This window comes from Nomascus leucogenys, chromosome 1a (genome assembly GCF_006542625.1).
Source record: "Nomascus leucogenys isolate Asia chromosome 1a, Asia_NLE_v1, whole genome shotgun sequence".
Taxonomy (NCBI): Eukaryota; Metazoa; Chordata; class Mammalia; order Primates; family Hylobatidae; genus Nomascus; species Nomascus leucogenys.
Window position 1 is genome coordinate 51723530 of NC_044381.1, and position 16645 is coordinate 51740174.

The window sequence follows — 16645 nt, forward strand, 5'->3', positions numbered from 1 at the left end:
TGATCCCGTCACCCAGAGAGTGAACATAGTAACCAACAGGAAGTTTTTCAGCCCTTTCCCCATCCCTTCCACCCTCCTTGTGGAGTCCCCAGTGTCTATTGTTCCCATCTTGATGTCCATGAGTACCCAATGTTCAGCTCCTTCTTACAGGTAAGAATCTGCAGCATTTGGATTTCTGTTTCTGTGTTAATTCACTTAGGATAATGGCCTCCAGCTGCATCCACGTTGCTGCAAAGAACTTGATTTTGTTCTTTTTACGGCTGCATAGTGTTCCATGGTGTATATGTCCCACATTTTCTTTCTTTTTTTTTTTTTTTTTTGAGAAGGAGTCTCGCTGTGTCACCCAGGCTGGAGTGCAGTAGCATCATCTCTCACCACAACCTCTGCCTCCCAGGTTCAAGTGATTTTCCTGCCTCAGCCTCCCGAGTAGCTGGGACTACAGGTGTGCATCACCATGCCCAGCTAATTTTTGTATTTTTTAGTAGAGACGGGGTTTCACTATGTTGGCCAGGCTGGTCTCGAACTTCTGACCTGGTGATCGCCCACCTCAACTTCCCAAAGTGCTGGGATTACAGCCGTGATTTGTTTATCCAATCCACCATTGATGGACACCTAGGTTGATTCCATGTTTTTGTTATTATGAATAGTGCTGCAATGAATATATGAGTGCATGTGTCTTTTTAGTAGAATGATTTATTTTCCTCTGGGTATATACCCAGTAATGGGATTGCTGGGTCAAATGATAGCTCTACTTTTAGTCCTTTGACAAATCTCCAAATTAATTCCACAGTGGCTTAACCATTAGCTTGGTGCAAAAGTAACTGAGGTTTTTGCCATTGCTTTTAATGGCAATAACTGCAGTTACTTTTGCACTAACCTACAATTTATATTCCCACCAACAGTGTATAAGCATTCCCTCTTCCCCACAGCCTTGACAGCACCTGTTATGTTTTTACTTTTTAGTAATAGCCGTTCTGCCTGATGTGAGATGGTATCTCATTGTGGTTTTGATTTTAATCTCTCTGATGATTAGTGATGCTGAGCATTTTTTTGTATTTTTGTTGGCCATTTGTATGTCTTCTTTTGAGGAGTATCTGTCCATGTCCTTTGCCTACTTTTTAATGGAGTTATGCTTTTTTTGTGTGTTGATTTAAGTTCCTTATAGACTCTGGATATTAATCCTTTATCAGATGCATAGTTGGAGAATTTTCTGCCATTCTGTTGGTTGTCTATTTACTCTTTTAATAGTTTTTTTCTTTTTCTTTTTCTTTTTCTTTTTTTTTTCTGTGCAGAAGCTCTTCAGTTTAATTAGGTCTCAATTGTCAATTTTTATTTTTGCTGCAACTGCTTTTGAGGACTTGGTCATAAATTCTTTGCCAAGGCTGATGTCCAGAGGGGATTTCTTAGATCTTATTCTAGAAACTTTATAGTTTGAGGTCTTACATTTATCTTTAATCCTTCTTGAGTTAACTTTTGTCTGTGATGATAGGTACGGGTCCAGTTTCATCTTTCTGCATATGGTTAGCCAACTTTCCCTAGGGAAATGATGTATGAACTCTTGAAGAAGAAACAGAAGTGCAATGGGCTGAATAGTGAGAGAAGGCAATGTATGCAGAAAATGCAATGTGGAAACGTAAAAAGGTTTGAAGAGCATGATATAGGGTGGAATAGCAAATCATTTGGTGCCACTGTGACTCAGTGTGTAGAATGGGTATGACTTGAAATGGAATGGAAACTGTTGACAGAGGTGAAATGATGAGGACACAATAAATTTGAGGTAAGAATAAGACAACCATGTGGGACTGAATGGTAATTAGTGGGAGGTAGACAATAGAGGTTTGAGAAAGTGGTAAGAAAGAGAGAAATATTCTAAGGCAATGATGGTGGATATTTGGGAATCAGGGACTCCCAGTCTCTGACCACTGTTTCAAAATCATACTTCATAGGGTAGGGCTTCCCACACTTCTCTAGTGACAAAAATCACATGGTTGTTAAAAATACATATTCCAGGGACATATCTCAATCTTAATGAGCATCCCCAAAGGAAAAGCCTGGAAATCTGTATGTTTAACCAACAGTGCAGATTAACCCATACTATCAGCGAAGCTTGAGAAATATGTTCAAAGGGAATTCCGTTTTCTCTTACAGATATGACTCACCATCCTGTTCCCCAGCACTGCCCACTCCCCCGTCAGGGATGGCGGCTACCCAAAACATCCACTTCAACCATTAACATAATGACCTTTATTTCTAATATGACAATAAAATATGACTAGACTAGCACAGAAAGTACTGGTCATTCGGATAATTATGCACACTACTAGAGGAAATTTTCAGCTAATTATGCTCGAAAGGTAGAAAAGCTGGGCGCAGTGGCTGAAGCCTGTAATCCCAGCATTTTGGGAGACCAAGGCAGGTGGATCAGTTGAGGCCAGGAGTTTGGGAGCAGCCTGGACAACATGGCGAAACCCTGTCTCTACTAAAAATACAAAAATTAGCCGGGCATGGTGGCACATGCCTGTAATCCCAGCTACTCGGGAGGCTGGGGTGGGAGGATTGTTTAAGCCCAGGAGGTGGAGGTTGCAGTGAGTCAGGATCATGCCACTGCACTCCAGACTGGGTGACAGAGTGAGACCCTATCTCATAGAACTATGCCGTCTGAGCAGAAAGAGGAGGGCCCATGCATGTCTGCCATTAGCATGGTAGCTATGGGTGACTTCTTAGGTCTCCAAACCTATTTGCTTCTCCCCAGTTGATCATCAGTTCATCAGTTGAGGTCCTACATGCTGGGCAGTTGGCTACAGAATAATTAAAATTCTTTCCACACTTAGTTGTTGGGCTTCTTACTGACAGAGAATGGAGAAATGCATATACCATATAACAGGGCTCATTCTGAGGCCATCACACCCCCTATATTGAAGAACAAAACAAAAAGTCCCTTTCTGTGCTGTTGAGAAATTCTGTGCTGTTATTGGAGGTGGTGATACCGTTATCATGCGAATAGCAACCCTTCATTTAGCCCACACGCTTTTCCTGTGACCAGCTGGGTCACCACTTGACTATCCACAACTACAGATATAAATTGAAACTTGGTATTGCAAGCCTGAACCATTTCTAACGGAAAGCTGCTGCCCTCTCTGGAAATCCAGCTGGGTGACTGCCTCCAACCTCAGAACTCACCGAAAAGCAATGCAGTGAAATCTCGTGTTGTTTATACAATTTCCTTCATGGTTTTAGCTAAGTAATTTCACAGCTGTGTTCCTCAGTTTCCTCACCTGTGATTCAACACAAATGCAATCTTTTTAACTTGTTTTATGTAATACTATAAAAATAAGGGTTTTTTTGTTTTGTTTTTGTTGTTGTTGTTTTGTTTTGTTTTGAGACAGAGTGTCACTCTGTCGCCCAGGCTGAAGTGCAGTAGCAAGATGTCAGCTCGCTGCAACCACTGCCTCCCGGGTTCAAGCAATTCTCTGTCTCAGCCTCCCAAGTAGCTAAGATTACAAGTGCTCACCACCACGCCTGGCTAAGCTTTGTATTTTTAGTGGAGACAGGGTTTCACCATCTTGGCCAGGCTGGTCTTGAACTCCTGACCTCATGATCCGCCTGCCTCGGCCTCCCAAAGTACTGGGATTACAGGCGTGAGCCACTGCGCCTGGCCTAAAAGTTGTTTTTAAGAGCTTGCTTGACCAAAATTACTTTGCTGGCATTCAACTACATTTAAACAGAAGTCTCTTTTACAAGCAGACAAATATGTAGAATATATTGAGGGTTTTTTTCTCTCTTTTTTTTTGAGATGGAGTCTCGCTCTGTTGCCAGGCTGCAGTGCAGTGGCACAATCTTGGCTCACTGCAACCTCCGCCTCCTGGGTTCAAGCAATTCTCCCACCTCAGCCTCCTGAGTAGCTGAGACTACAGGCATGCACCACCATGCCCAGCTAATTTTTGTATTTTTAGTAGAGATGACGTTTCACCATGTTGGCCAGGATGGTCTCGATCTCTTGACTTCGTGATCCGCCTGCCTCAGCCTCCCAAAGTACTGAGATTGCAAGCATGAGCCACCACACCTGGCCTTTTTTCTCATTTTTAAATCTAACTCAATCAAGCTACATTTACAACAGGCACCCTATTTGAGGCAGTAGCAAATTGCTGGGAGGTGAAACCTTTGTTCAAAGGTAGAACAGCTGAGAGATAAATACTACTAAGTCTATATTTTATCTTTCTTTCCTGACGACGTTTGAATGTCAGATAAGGTGCTCTTAATAAACGGGACTTGTTTTCCAAAATGTTGTACTACTGATTTGGCAAAAGAGGTTTTGGGGAAGGAAAGCAATGAAAATGGAGAGGGAAAAAGAGTAGTTCCTGGGTGTTACTGAACTATATACAGATTTCTGAAAACATCAGAAATTGTATTTGGTAGATCATATGGATGTATTTAAATGAGGATTCCAGGAAATGCTGGGCACTGCTTTCTAAATGATCATCTCTAAATTTTACTGATATTATGCCCACTCATAAAATGATTCATGGGGTGTTCCAAGGTTTCTTGCCCTTTGATCCACAGAAGAATTTCTCAAAATGTGTTTATAATGGATGATGATAGGGATTATATAGAGAGAATAAAATAGGAGAGTCACGCCTAGAACTTGAGTACATATGGACACTTGATTTATGACAAAAAATGAAACTACAAGAAATGGAGAAAGAATGGTCATTACAATAAATCGTGCTGGAACAGCTAGACATACACAAGGGGGAAACTTGTGTTGAATAAAATATTGTTGGATACAAAATAATTCACACTGTGTATTTGGCATCTCATAGTACAGAGCAGCGCTTTTCAAAGTGTGGTTCATGGACCACTTGATCCAAGTCACCGTGGTTATATTTAAAGATATAGATCCTTGAGCCTTAGACTCATTGATTTTCTAGGAGTGAAGCCTAACAATCTGCATTTTTGTTAAACTCCCTTAGATGATATCCTTTTTTTTCTTTTTCTTTTTTTTTTTTTTTTTTTGAGACAGAATCTTGCTCTGCAGCCCAGGCTGAAGTGCAGTGGCACGATCTCGGCTCACTGCAAGCTCCGCCTCCCGGGTTCACGCCATTCTCCTGCCTCAGCCTCTCCGAGTAGCTAGGACTACAGGCGTCCGCCACCACGCCCGGCTAATATTTTTGTACTTTTTAGTAGAGACGGGGTTTCACCGTGGTCTCGAACTCCTGACCTCGTGATCCGCCCGCCTCGGCCTCCAAAAGTGCTGGGATTACAAGCGTGAGCCACCGCGCCCGGCCCAAGGATTCTATTTCTAAATAAGACACATCCTGAGGTTCCAGGAGGACATAAATTTTGGGGGAACACTGTTGTTCAAACCAATACAGTCTCAGTAGAGCGTGGACATTAGAAAAAGAAGGTAATAGGGTTAGTTGGAATCCAGGCAGGTAGGAAATGGAAGCAAAGACCAGACACAAAACCAGCTATACACTTGGCACTCCAGCATCCCTGAACCACACAGGGCTGGCTCTCCACATGATTCCACCTTCACTAACAGGGTCAGTTTATCCATTACACACAGTAGGCACAATGCCAAGTTCCCATGATACTTTTAGAAACCCATGAAAATGTTTTAATCTCTTTCAAAATCTTAAAATAAATAAACAAATATATTCCAACCGGGATTATATTCATATATATATCAATGCAGTCATAAAATTTAATTTTAATGCTTTTTTATGCAGTGGTTCAGAAACAGCCTCTGGGTTTCAGCACAGGCATTCAGATGGAATGTTGGGGTCACCACCCAAATTTTTTTTTTTTTTTGAGATGCAGTTTCGCTTTTATTGCCCAGGCTGGAGTGCAGTAGTGCTATCTCGGCTCACCGCAACCTCCGCCTCCTGGGTTAAGCGATTCTCCTGTCTCAGCCTCCCAAGTAGCTGGGATTACAGGCTCACACCACCCCTCCCAGCTAATTTTGTATTTTTAGTACAGATGGGGATTCACCATGTTGGCCAGGCTGATCTCGAACTCCTGACCTCAGGTGATGTGCTCACCTCAGCCTCCCAAAGCTCTGGAATTATAGGTGTGAGCCACCATGTCCAGCCCACCACCCTAATTTTTTTTGTGTGTGTGTGACAGAGTCTCGCTCTGTCACCCAGGTTGGAGTGCAGTGATGCTATCTAGGCTCACTGCAAGCTCCTCCTCCCACGTTCATGCCATTCTCCTGCCTCAGCCTCCCGAGTAGCTGGGACTACAGGTGTCCACCACAACGCCTGGCTAACATTTTGTATTTTTTTAGTAGATACAGGGTTTCACCATGTTAGCCAGGATGGTCTCGATCTCCTGACCTCATGATCCACCCACCTTGGCCTCCCAAAGTGCTGGGATTACTGGTATGAGCCACCGCACCCGGCCCCACCACCCTAATTTTTAATATATTGTTTAATGAAGGAAGGAGCCCTTAGAAGGCAAAAGTGCCCAGAGCACGCAAAAGTCATCACACAGCCGTGTTCACCAGTACACATGCTCATACACTTGGCCTGGAGAAGCTGGAGAGTCTGCACGGGCTTTCACTCATCCCTGCTCTCCGGGTGGTCCATAGCCAATCACTGGTGATGGCAGGGGTATCACAGCCCAGCACCTTTGCTGACGGGGAGAATAACCTCTATGGGTATAATTCACTCTCCATAGTGCCCCATCAAATCACATCATTGCCTTGCTTCTTCCCCTACCTTATACTGTATCCCTCCTACCTTTGCAGCATTCCCTCACTAAATCATTTGCCTAAGAATTCCTACCTCAATCTCTGTTTCTGGGGAACATGACTTAAGACACTTTGGATCTCCATGACAAGCATTAACACTGGCAAAAATTATCTAATAAACACTCATATTGAATGAGTAAACGTTAGAGAGACATGGAAGCAAGTATGAAAGACCCAGCCAGGACTTTACATGGACTGAACTGATCATAAAAGAAACTTCAGTTCTTGGCCGGGTGCAGTGGCTCATGCCTGTAATCCCAACACTTTGGGAGGCCGAGGTGGTTGGATCACCTGAGGTCGGGAATTCAAGACCAGCCTAGCCAACATGGTAAAACCGTCTCTACTGAAAATACAAAAATTAGCCAGGTGTGGTGACACGTTCCTGTGATCCCAGCTACTTGGGAGGCTGAGGCAGGAGAATCACTTGAACCCGGGAGGCAGAGGTTGCAGTGAGCCAAGATCCCACTACTGCACTCCAGCCTGGGTGACAGAGTGAGGCTCCATCTCAAAAAGAAAAAAAAAAACTTCAATTCTTGACAAATTATAGACTGGAGACATAGAGAAAAGATAATGATGTGGATTCTTCAAGGGCACAAGACAATGAATTTGCTCATAAACATATGAGCAGATCTACCGATTAGACCTGAGGAACAATGCCTACTGTGTGCCCAGCACTGTGTAAGTTACTTTCATATGTACCAACAGACTAAGATAACAGTAAGCTGTCAAAACTGATTGAGGTCTCCTTGAATTCTCTCAGACTTCATTGGTCCCAGAGCTGGGGATGAGATGAGTTTGCAAGCAATGGACTATGAGGTTGGTTCAGACGAATTTTTGCGAACAATCATCTGCTGATGAAAGGACTGCCTTTGAAGACAGTATCCTTGATGATCTTAAGAGTATGGTCCTCTGAAGCCAGTGTTCAACAAGATGTAAAAATGAGAAGATTTCATGCCATGGAATTTCTATCATAGATATGGTTTTTTGTAATTTTAGCAGTTCTTCTCAACCTTTGCAGCAGTTTTGGAGCCGAGCAGATGGCAGGGGAGGGCTTAACTAAGTGGTGAAGTTTCAGCTGCAAAAGGCAATTCCTAGAATGACAATTCAGAAACTCATTTCCCCCAACACTTATCATATTGGCAGAGGGTTAGTGAATCTTTTTAGAAAAACAAGAAGGAGGCAATGCATCAGAATAAGGCAGCCTATGTTTGGTTAGGTTATGTGCAGGCAAACACTGCTGAGTCCAATTCTTTCCTTGCATTGCGATTCCCAAGGCAACAGGCCAGTCTTGTTTGTAAATTAAATAATATCCAAAATAACTAAAGCTTAGGATCTGAAATATAAGGCACCTCCAGCACATGGAGCAACTGCTACATGCATCCGAAACCAGAGGATGACAGTTTCAGCTAAGTTGTTCCAACCCTGGCTGGCATTAAGGACCCCTATAGTTTCCAGCTATATATCATAAGCAAACAGCAAGTTTGTAGAAAGAGCATAATCTGCGCTCAAATCCTGCCTCTGATACTAAATAACTATATGATCTTGAAAAAATTACTTTTCCTCTGTAAGCCTCCTTCCACAAATGGTGGTGGGGTGGGGGAGGGGATAATTGCAAACTCAAAGGCTTATTGTAAGAATTCAGTGTGATAATATACATGAAAGTAACTAGCAAATCGCAGATCTTAAACTGGTATCCATTTTTCTTCATTTCTATTCTGCCTAGCTCGGCAGAAGTTTGTCAAAATAGCTGTTGCTCTTTCCAACTGCTTCAGTTTTGGCTCATCCATAATTTTTTCTTTATCTTCAAACAACTTTAATTATAATGGTTTGCTTTTCTTAAAATTTCATAGCCCATATTCTTTGTGAATGAGACAGTGAGGTTTGGCTTTTGGGACTTTAGTTTTGATCCTTTACAATATGCATATAACAAAAACAATAAATGTATTTTATATTCTGAAGCTATAAATGTATCCTTTTTTAATGAGGCCTGTTTGTTTCAATTAAGCCTAAATTACTGAAGCACAACAAAGGAACTATCGATTGAGATTATTTCTGTGGCAAGTAACAGAAAAGCTATTCAACTGGCTTAAACAATTAAGGGAATTTACTGGCTCCTGTAACTGAAAAGTCCACAGGACTTTTCATGGCTTGATCCAGGGACGGTTTGGTCCAGGCTCTGGCTCAATTTTTCCTGCAATCCTCTCAATTTTTCCTGCCTCTAAATGTTGGCTTTGTTCTCAGGCTGGCCTCATAAAATGACTGCTAATAGCATTCGTGGTGGTTTCTCATTCACATCCAACACACAGCTAAGGCCAAGGCCAGTTTTTAGGACCGCCATACAGAAGTCCCAGGCTTCACTCTGATTGGGCTACCCTGATCCTATTTCTCCCATCCAAGCACTTCCCAGGCCCAACCCTGTTTAACTTCTGAGATCAAGCACGTGCAGGGTGATACGGCCATAGATTCTGATCCTATTTCTGTAGCTAGGGAAGTGCCATCCTCTGACTTAAATTCGTATCATCCCTATGACAAGAAAATGGAATTATTCTCAGTGATCTAGAAAATCGGGTCCCTCTTCTGGATCTGAATATGAGGTCCACTCCTCCTAAACATCATGGTTGTCACTCAAGGGAACTGAAATGGGTAGTAGAAAAATAATTTCAATGTCTGCTACAATTAAAAAATAATTTTGGCTGGACGCAATGGCTCACGCCTGTAATCCCAGCACTTTGGGAGGCCGAGGCAGGCGGATCATGAGGTCAGGAGATCAAGACCACCCTGGCTAACACGGTGAAACCCTGTCTCTACTAAAAATACAAAAACTTAGCCGAGCGTGGTGGCGGGCACCTGTAGTCCCAGCTACTCAGGAGGCTGAGGCAGGAGAATGGGATGAACCCGGGAGGCGGAGCTTCCAGTGAGCCTAGATGGCGCCACTACACTCCAGCCTGGATGACAGAGCAAGACTCCATCTCCAAAAATAATAATAATAGTAATAATAATTTTAGCAATTTAATGCAGCATTCCTAAATGCCTTTTCTTCATTTTAAAATTATCACTTAGCTGGGTACAGTGGCCCACGCCTGTGATCACAGCACTTTGGGAGGCTGAGGTGGGTGGATCACAAGGTCAGGAGTTTGAGACCAGCCTGGCCAATATGGTGAAACCCCATCTCTACTAAAAATACAAAAACTAGCCGAGCATGGTGGTGGGTGCCTGTAGTCCAACCTACGTGGGAAGCTGAGGCAGGAGAATCACTTGAACCTGGGAGGTGGGGGTTGCAGTGAGTCAAGATCGTGCCGCTGCACTCCCGCCTGAGCGACAGAGCAAGGCTCTGCCTCAAAAAAAAAAAAAAAAAAAAAAAAAAAAAAAAAAAAAAAAATCACTTATTTCACTATATTAGACTCTTTCCAAATAAAATATTAGGCTTTAACATCGAAAGGCAACCATAAACTAAGAGTCAACTAATGCAAGGCAAGATGTTAGGAGGAATTTCAAGACATCTAAGTCAGGAGTCTTTCTTGTTCTTTTTTCCTCTCCACTTCCTCTTGTTTTTCTTTCGCTCAATTTTGTTGATAATCTTTTCTTTTTCTCACTTTCTTCCTTCCATTTATATAGTCCTGTTTGCTTCTCTCAATATGCATTTTAATATATGCAAACATAACAGGATGTACGATTAGACATTTTCTGATCTCTCACAATTTTAGCTACAGTCTCAAAGCTGTTGACACAGGTGACAGAGTCCTCCTACAGAAGCATGGACAAACTCTCTCAGGAATTACTAAGAGGGGGCCAAACTTATCCACTGCAGTTCTCTCCAGCAGCCTATAAAAAAGAAAACTAGAGATTCATTAGGAAGGAAGTTTTCAAAGCTGAATTTTTATGTAGAGATAATAGATGGATGGTCTCACCCTGAGCCAAGTAAGGAAGGCTTTTAAGTGGATCACTCATTGAGTGCTGGTGCTTGTCAGAAGCTGGTATCTTATTCTTAAACTAGATATTTATCAAGAGCCACAATCTTGGAGTATAGGGGAGACAGGAGAGGAAGGGAAAGTAAAAGAACAGGTGTTGCCTATCCTTCCCACTGCTGAACCCAAGCTTTGCATCAGGATTTAGTTGGGCAGAGGGTGGGAGGTTGGAGCAAACTTAATTGTATGAAGGATGAAAGATTTATTTAGATTGAACTGAGCTTCCAAGTACCTGAAAACATCACTCTCTACTGATATCCAAAAATAACCTTGCTAGGCTGGGCGTGGTAGCTCACGCCTGTAATCTCAGCACTTTGAGAGGCCAAGGCGGGCTGATCACCTGAGGTCAGGAATTCAAGACTAGCCTGGCCAACATGGTGAAACCCCCTCTCTACTAAAAATACAAAAAAATTAGCTGGGTATGGTAGTGTGTGCCTATAGTCTCAGCTATTTGGGAGGCTGAGGCACACGAATCATTTGAACCCAGGAGGTGGAGGTTGCAGTGTGCTGAGATGGCACCACTGCACTCCAGCCTGGATAACAGAGTGAGACTCCGTCTCAAAAAGCAAAACAAAACAAAAAGAAACAAAAAACACAAAACCTTGTTGAAGCTGTTTTCCAGAAGCGAGGAAGAAAAATCCAAAAGAACATTATTTTACATTCGTTGTGGAAACACTCTTTAAAGTTTCACATTACTATTTTAAATTTCTATATCACGGCCAGGCACGGTGGCTCACGCCTGTAATTCCAGCACTTTGGGAGGCCAAGGTGGGCAGATCACGAGGTCAGGAGATGGAGACCCTGCTGGCTAACACAGTGAAACCCCGTCTCTACTAAAAATACAAAAAATTAACCAGGCATGGTGGTGGGCGCCTGTAGGCCCAGCTACTCGGGAGGCTGAGGCAGGAAAATGGCGTGAACCTGAGAGGAGGAGCTTGCAGTGAGCCGAGATTGCGCCACTGCACTCCAGCCTGGGCGGCAGAGGGAGACTCCGTCTCAAAAACAAAAACAAAACAAAAGAATCTATATTGTGATATAGTCATCAAGCAATACATTTTTTACATAAAGAAAATGCAGTTTCCTAATTGTACCCTACTAAATTCAGTTTATTTAATAAGCTTAGCATAAAAATGCAACGCATCATATATGTATCTTCAATATACTTTGTGAGCACACCTAAATAATGCATCAGTTGGGTCTGCAAGAAACCATGCTTTCAAAGAGAGCAATTAAGGAGAGTTCAATGAATATACTGTTTACAAAGATGTGGGTGGGGCTCTTAAGGAATTAGCAAACCAACCAAAGACAACAGGAGCCCTAGTAATGCTTAGGCTAGGGGATCCCACCATCTTTGGTTGGTTTGCCTGGGGGGATCAGTGGGGTGGGGATGGGTGGGTTAGGGGGTGGAGAGAGTGGTTGCTTCAGAATGCCTTGGACACCAGCAAGCAAGGAAAGTACAGGCAGTGCTGGGCACAGAGCAGAATCGAGAGAGAGATTCTCTCGATTCAGCTCATTTCAATTGGCAAATGGTGAATATTTAGCACATGTATTTCAATTTCTGTTTGGGCATGATGGCTCCTACCTGTGATCTCAGCATTTTGGGAGGCATAGGTGGGAGACTCACTTAAGGCCGGGAGTTCAAGATCAAACTGAATAATGTAGGGAGACCCCATCTCTACAAAAAAAAAAAAAAAAAATTAGCCAGGGTGGTGGTGTGAGCCTGTCGTCCGAGCTACCTGGGAGGCTGAGGTGGGAGGATCATTTGAGCCTGGAAGTTGGAGGCTGCAGTGAGCTATGATCCTGCCACTGCACCCCAGCTTGGGTGACAGAGTAAAGTCTCTAAAAAAAAATAGTAATAAATAATATATTTCAATTTCTCAATTCCGGCAAATAGAATTTTAATTGACATATGAAATACTCAAATTACTTGAACCTGGTAGGAATTTGTAGAATAAAGTAGAATTTTTATGCTGAATCCCTTGGTAAGAATGAAACTATATTTCCCAAGGAAAGAAAAGTTAAGCTCAGGTCAATGAAATCAGCCTGCAAAGTGTAGAAAATGTATTTGAACAAAAATATTATTAGCCTAAAATCTAAAGTGAATATGGATAAATATATGATAGAAAACAATCACCAAGTCTGGGTGCAGTGGCTCACACCTGCAATCCCAGCACTTTAGGAGGCCGAGGTGGGCGGATCACCTGAGGTCAGGAGTTCGAGACCAGCCTGATCAACATGGAGAAACGCTGTCTGTACTAAAAATACAAAATTAGGCCGGGTGCGGTGGCTCACACCTGTAATCCCAGCACTTTGGAAGGCCAAGGCGGGCAGATCACGAGGTCAGGAGATTGAGACCATTCTGGCTAACATGGTGAAATCCTGTCTCTACTAAAAATACAAAAACAAAAAGTAGCAGGGCATGGTGGCAGGTGCCTGTAGTCCCAGCTACTGGGGAGGCTGAGGCAGCAGAATGGCCTGAACCCGGGAGGTGGAGCTTGCAGTGAGCCGAGATCACACCACTGCACTCCAGCCTGGGCGACAGAGCGAGACTCCGTATCCAAAAAATAATAATAATAATAAGATAAAATAAAAATACAAAATTAGCCAGGTGTGGCGGCCCATGCCTGTAATCCCAGCTACTCGGGAGGCTGAGGCAGGAGAATCACTTGAACCCGGGAGATGTTTGATGTTGAGATTGATCGCACCATTGCACTCCAGCCTGGGCAACGAGAGCGAAACAAAGTCTCAAAAAAAAAAAAAAAGAAAGAAAGAAAAGAAAAGAAAATAATAATAATAATCACCAAAACAAAATCTCAAAACAAAATTGCTGAAAATGGAAAGTGAAGAAATCACGATCCTACGTAAGACCACAAATGGAGGCCAGAAGCCAGGGACCCGTTTCACCCCACACCAGCACCTCCGCATCTAACATTCAAGTCTTGCCCTCAACAACGTTTTTGCTGTGACAGACCTTCAGTAGTATGTTTTCTGACATCTGACATCTAAAATCATGCTATTATAAAATCATCTGTACTCCAAGGAAAACAGGAAGCTTTGTCCTTCGTAGCATCTCAGAAGATCATCTCCTCCGCGTCATTTTTCCATGACTCCTTGCATTCTCATTTTTGTGAAGGTAAAGTAGGTCACCTAAATGTTCTACACGTTTGTTTTTTCTCACTGATGCAAAAGGGACATGAGATAGGGTCAATTAAACTCTTTCCCCAACCTGCCCTTCAAACTGGTTCCCACGTTCCAACCATGAAAGTCTCTCTTTCTAAACTCCGTGAAACTCAAGAGTTCTGTGTTTTCTGGACAGCTTTCTTCCCTGTTCCCCACACTCACACCCACACATAAGCACATCTTCCCTCACACTTACTGTCAAGATCCAGCTTAAAATTCCTCTCTTTTCTCAAACTCTCACAAGTCTCACCCCATACTACACCCCCCATCCCCAGTGTGACCAACATAATCAAACATCTCCTCTTCTGCTCACCTAGTATTTAGTCCACAAACTTTAGAATGGTCCTTATCACCCGCATTACAGTTGCTGTTTATGGGACTATCTTCTCCATGAGACTGTGGGCTTTTGGGGGCAGAAACTGTGCCATTTATTTTTATGTCCCCAGTGGCAGAGGGAGAAGGTTCATAATTTATGCTAAAAGAAAGAAAATAAGTCTGAAAAGGTTTTCAAGCTATCTTAAAAGTTTCCTAAGCACTGGAAGTCACCCTGTGCCTGCTCCTCTGCTCACTGCTTCCTTAGAGCCTGGACGACAAGGCGCTGGCTAACTTCTGGGCTTCCCACTTTGACCCTGGCAAGGACCCCGAAATTGGGTCAAGGCCACCTCCAAATTCCTTTAAAACAAACACAAGGAACGGCATGTAATAAATCAAAACCTTCTTCTGCAATCCTTATTTCTTAGCTAAATTCTATATGTCAGGTTGCCTTGAAATGAGAGGTGGCTGTTTATTAATATCTTCCTGTTTATTAATGAGCAATGAGGTGGCTGTGTTTACAAACTGGGTTGTTGCTACAACACATTTACACAGTTATAAATAAAGCAAACTGCAAAGAGATGAGCAGTGGAAGATCTGAGGTTTTATTTGTTTTCATGAGAACTCTGCCAGTTGCTTCCCACTGCACCTTAAGATCTTTTTAGCCTTCTCTGAGGCAGCCATCAGTCCCATAAATGCCACAGTAAGCTTGGTGGAGCTGCTTGCAGACCAGGGAGGTGAAACAGTGTCCCCCAGCTTTTTATAGACCCGGTTCTGAAGTCTTGAGTTTCCTTTGCAGTCAGTAAGGAGAGACCCAAAGTGCAGGAAGTTTCTGTCTGTGAATGTTTAAGAGTTCCATTCTGGCCAACTCCTCCTCTTGAGTCATGTTTATTACACATATTGAATAGGTCACTAAACGTACAGTAAGTTCCTATTGTTTGCAACCCATTGTTCTCTTAAATGGCTGTGTAAACTATGAAGGGCTTTAACAATTCACTTGTTTTCCAGCCTCCAACTGCAATTCTCAACACACACTTAACACCACTATCCGCCAGTGAGGAAGGACTTTCCATGACTTCTGAAGCAACACATTAAAGTAAAAGGTGCACTTTATTTAGAGAACCAAAGGCTTAGGTCTGACCTCTGGCTACATTACCAGGACTGGGACTAGGGTAAGTTAATTGAGGAACCTAGGGTGCAAAATTTAAGGCAGCATTCACTCCCAGGGTGAAAAAGTAAAAAATTGTGTTACTTTTTTAAATTGAAGTGGAATTCACATAACACAAAATTAACCATTTTGAAGCACACAATTCATTTTGTACTACAGCTGGCATAGTCACAATGTTGCACAACCATCCATCTGGTTCCAAAATGCTTTTATCACCACACAAAAAAAACCCACACCTAGTAAGCTATTACTCCCATTCTCCCTCCCACTCCTCACCAAGCCTCTGGCACCCAGCGACAACCTTGCTGTCTCAATGGATTTACCTCTTCTGGAGACAACCTGTGTGTTTTGAGAAGTAGTAATAATAGCTAACTCCCTTGTACCAAGACACCAGTTGAAGGGTTTAATGTGCTCAAATTCAATTAATCCTGACAAAAACCCAATGAGGTGGGCCCTAATATCTTCAGGTAAATGGTTCACTATTTAATTCTCTAATCATTATTTCTTCATCTGTAAAATGAGGAAAATTGCAACACACTACCAGTTTACTAAGCACATTTGTGTGAGAGGCATTGCTCTAGGCCAGGAACTGGATTGATCTGTAACCAATTGGGAGTGACTGCTTATAGAACAGTGGGAGATTAATTCTCAAGATGGATTACTGGGACAAAGTGAAGTAATCATTGACTAGTGATGTCTGCTGTGGACAGAGGAATGAGTGAAGTGGTTGTAAGTAACGGATTTGCCTTCCCTCCTAGGCAATTGAGAGGGAGTGAAAAAGACAAGCAAAACGCAGACTCTGCCTCAGTCCAGTGCAAGAGGGAAGCATTACCCATGGAAGTACAATGACAGGTGCAGGCAGTGTGTAGAGTGTTAAGAGCAGAGGCACTGGAATGAAAACCAAACCAAACCAAAACAAAACAAAGCACGTTCAAATCTCAACGCTGCGACTCATAGACATATCTTGAAAGAAGTTATTTAATCTTTCTTGTTCTCATTTCTTCTTCTGTAAAAATAGATAATAAATCTAATTCATAGGCTTCCAGTGGGAATGGCATAAGATAGTGTGAGCAAAGTACTAAGCACAGTATCTGACACATAGGAAGAGCTTAATAAGTGGTAAGGAAATAAAGCCTATATCTACAAGGCCGGGCACGGTGGCTCATGCCTGTAATCCCAGCACTTTGGGAGGTTGAGGCGGGCAGATCGCTGGAGGCCAGGAGTTTGAGACCAGCCTGGCCAACATGATAAGACCCCGTCTCTACTAAA

At 42.8% G+C, this 16645-nt stretch overlaps 1 non-coding gene across 1 annotated transcript; it reads right to left on the bottom strand.

Moving 5' to 3' along the window:
• Nucleotides 1-5729: 5729 nt before the first annotated feature.
• Nucleotides 5730-5797, bottom strand: LOC115836055. The gene has a single exon (XR_004031057.1). It is a non-coding gene; the product is annotated as a small nucleolar RNA SNORD95 (small nucleolar RNA).
• Between the last annotated feature and the right edge of the window lie 10848 nt (nt 5798-16645).